The sequence below is a fragment of the Tasmannia lanceolata genome, unplaced genomic scaffold, assembly GCF_043159265.1.
Source record: "Tasmannia lanceolata isolate RefF3 unplaced genomic scaffold, GAP_Taslan_0.1 ptg000012l, whole genome shotgun sequence".
NCBI lineage: Eukaryota > Viridiplantae > Streptophyta > Magnoliopsida > Canellales > Winteraceae > Tasmannia > Tasmannia lanceolata.
The window spans coordinates 18,036,582-18,040,096 of record NW_027518689.1 but is presented as its reverse complement, the minus strand read 5'-3'; the positions used below and the strand labels follow the sequence as shown (position 1 = coordinate 18,040,096).

Below are 3,515 nucleotides of genomic sequence, written 5' to 3'. Positions count from 1 at the left end.
ACATAGGGCATTATAAGGGACAGAGTGACGAATGCCCATGCTGGGACTCATTGCAATGTATTGATCAAAGTTAAGGAATTAACCGTGGAATTCCTAATTACTTTTTATTTAATTACATTTAATTTAAATGCTTTTAGGGTACCCAATAGATGCACTATAATTAAGTATAATTACCCTGGTTATACTTGATGATCGATGTATTATTAAATATTTATTTTCTCAAATAATTATGTTGTGGCAATTTGCAAAATGATTAAACTTTTTGGATGATCAAGTCGAGGACCATTTCTGAATTGAGGAAGCATGAAAATGTACAGAATTGGAAAAACGTTAAAATCTATTTGGTTTACTCACTTCAAAATAGGGGTTTAATATATGTATTTGACTAGGAAACTATCAGATGGTGGTACACACCATGGCTTTATAGGAGCAACAACCGATGATGGCTAAGTTGGTTATTGTAGCATTGTTAAAGGGTACGCTAATTTGCCACTCACAAATTGGGAAATGACAGACCTAGCCCTAGCTCCAGGGTTTTAGGGACCGTCTATAAAAGCCAAAGAGATACCCCACTCCCGGACACTTTCTGGATTGCACAATTTTTGGAATTTGGAAGTTGGAAGAGAGCGCCGTTGGACTTAAAGGTGAACATGGAGGGGATCGATTGGTTGTCGATTCAAGAACGTTCTGAATCCGCTATCCACGATCGAAACATCGGTTGCGCACAAATAGAGGTATGTTTTTCTTGATTTTGGAATATTTTATCTATTACACACCACTTGGGTTTGGCTTCACCGATTTGGTTTTCGTCCCTCGGAAGGGGTTTTGGGACCTGTTTGATCCTTCTAAACAACTTAGAGTGGTTATTTGGATCCTAATATGGGATCATATGTATTTTAGGTGACTTTCATGGAGAGTTGGAAAACTCTTGTTGAGGACTTGCGCGTGACGAAACTTCAAATTGATTTAATTGTGAGTAGACTTGTTCTTTTATCAGTTACTTCATCAGACATGTGATATTTATGCAAGTTGTGAATGTGCTAAGGTCACATTGATGGACAGTTATGTTTTAGACTTTTAGTTTACCCAAATCACTTGTTTTCATCGAATCGATGATTTTAGGCAAGGACGTGCATGGGATCAAGTGTAACGTAACGTCTTACACACACTTATTGATTATACTCGAATTGTTAACCGTAACATGTAGCTTAGTATAGAAATACTTAGTAAACCGTTTCCTACAGTGGAATCACTAGATTTGCATGGATATGCTAGTATTGACTTAGGTTTAGTCAAAGATATCATCTAGTGGGGAATGGGTATGCCCAAGTTTAGCAAACAATAGTTAAGGCCTATTGGCCAATCCTAGATCCGGATGGATCGGCACGGTCCAATCAAAACTTATGCCTTAGTCTATGTGGCATCTTAGCACGAGCTACAACTAATAGTCTCTCGCAGATATTGCGAGGATGAGATTTATCACGGGATCGCGAGCAGCTGTCTATCGCAAGTACTATTGCGACGATGAGATATCTGCAGGATTTCAAATAGTTATCTTCCGTAGGTTTAGCAGGGATGAGATCTCTCACAGGTTTGGTGAGGATGAGGTCGCTCACAGTTTTAGTGAGGACATGATTGTGCACGGGTTTAATGGGAATCGGGCCTCCCACCGATTTAGTAGGGACCTATCTTTTTCGCAGGTTTAGCGGAGGCGTGCCTTGACCATGTGGACCAGTGTACCAGTTTCACGATGCGAGTATAGTAATGCCCCAATTGCGCCATGCTAAGAACCAGCCACAGTACACCAGTTACAGTATGCCAGTGTGACATGGACTAGTCATGCATACACAACAGGACATTGTATTTATCCGAGTATGATGCAAACAATTGAGGTCATTATGGGATAAGATTTGGATCTGGATGGGTCGCCATAGCTTGAGGGAGACTTTCACTAGTCTACAGAGGGTCTTGGTTCGAGTCGCAGTTGTTGTCTCTCACATTCCCTTCGAGAGCATGATCCCTTACAATACTCTCGAGGGTGAGATCTTCCATAAGCGTAGTGGGGATCGGCTTCCCACAGGATAGCAGGCAGGTTCCTTTACTATGTAGACCAGCAGGCTACTCTCACCATGGTAGTTGTAATATGTCAGTTACAGTTTGCCAGCATGTTATTACAATTTATTATATCAGTTATGCCATGGCCCATTATTTATGGCAGTTATACAGTAGTTGCGGAAATTGACAGTGAGATTAAATTGCTCGTGTGCATGCTATTCTCAAAGTTCATAATATGATATACTTGTTGATGACTTACCTGTTACATAGAACTTGTCTATCTCATTGGTCGTTAGCTAACTCTTTATTATTACATTATAGATGTTGGAAAGTAGACGGTCATGTTCTTGCGGGATTGGCGAAGGTTAGAGGATTGTTTACTAGACTTTATGTCACAATTATCTAGAGACACCGTCAAATCTTCATCAGTTGAGTTGTTATGCTATTCATTGTAGTCCAAGTTGGACATTTAATTTAGCTTCCACAATTGTACTTTTATTTATGACAGTTCATCTGGTTACATTTATTAGATGGCTCATTTAATTTATGCTCTGTATATTGCGAAGGTTGTTGGAATGCCTTGCATGACTATGTACTTGATTCACGGTCGTGCGGCATTGTTGCGTGTTGAAGGCTGGGTCCCTGTTCAGACCGTGATAATTCTTATGCTCTTTCTAAAAGAATGAGTGAAATTCCACTTAGCAACTTCAGACAGAGGTGAATTGGGTGTCTTTTAAAATTTTAAGAAACTTTGAAAAATTTTCTTCAACTTGTTTTAGATTAATTAGTGTTAGCCCAAGGGTTCTCATGGGTTAATCATTTACCTTACCTTCTTGTTTTGATGATAGCAAACTAAATTGATTAGCATTTATAGACTGATGTGTTGCTTTGAGGTGTTGTGTTGTATACATGAATTTCATGTCATAATCGCCATTACACAACTCTTCACAACAGATGGCTTGTGGATCAAGAGACAAAGGAACAAAGAGCTTGCACCTACATTGGAGTCATCGCCATTTGGAGATGATCAAGTCTAGAAGCTTAACATGAAGATCCCACAAGTTTCTAAGCAAGTGTCAAGAAGGAGCTTGGAGTTGAACATGCCATGGTGACACCTCATGAATCATTCAACATGCATTGAAGATTGGAGGGAGTCACAAGAGCTAGAACAAGTTCAAGATGTTCACTCAAGCACATTCCAAGAAGACTCAAGGTTTACATCTTTTAAATTGTATTTGGAGTCATCTTGATTTTATGTTTAAATGCACTTTCAAAAGGTTTTTAAATGGTTTTCATACTTAACTTTTCACATCTTTGAAAATCATGCACACACCCAAAAATGTGTTTGAAAATCTTGGACTTAAGCCTAAAGACCATGGCCCAAAAGCCCATGAACTTTAAAGTTAAAAATATAATTTTACACAGGGCCAGTTGACCGGGCTAGTCCGGGCGACCTCGGG

At 39.3% G+C, this 3,515-nt stretch overlaps 1 long non-coding RNA gene across 1 annotated transcript; it reads left to right on the top strand.

Annotated features, from left to right (window-relative positions):
- The first annotated feature begins 596 nt into the window (after positions 1–596).
- Positions 597–2,613, top strand: LOC143887491 (uncharacterized). The gene is made up of 3 exons (XR_013254203.1): positions 597–734; positions 901–972; positions 2,377–2,613. It is a non-coding gene; the product is annotated as an uncharacterized LOC143887491 (long non-coding RNA).
- The last annotated feature ends 902 nt before the right edge of the window (positions 2,614–3,515 follow it).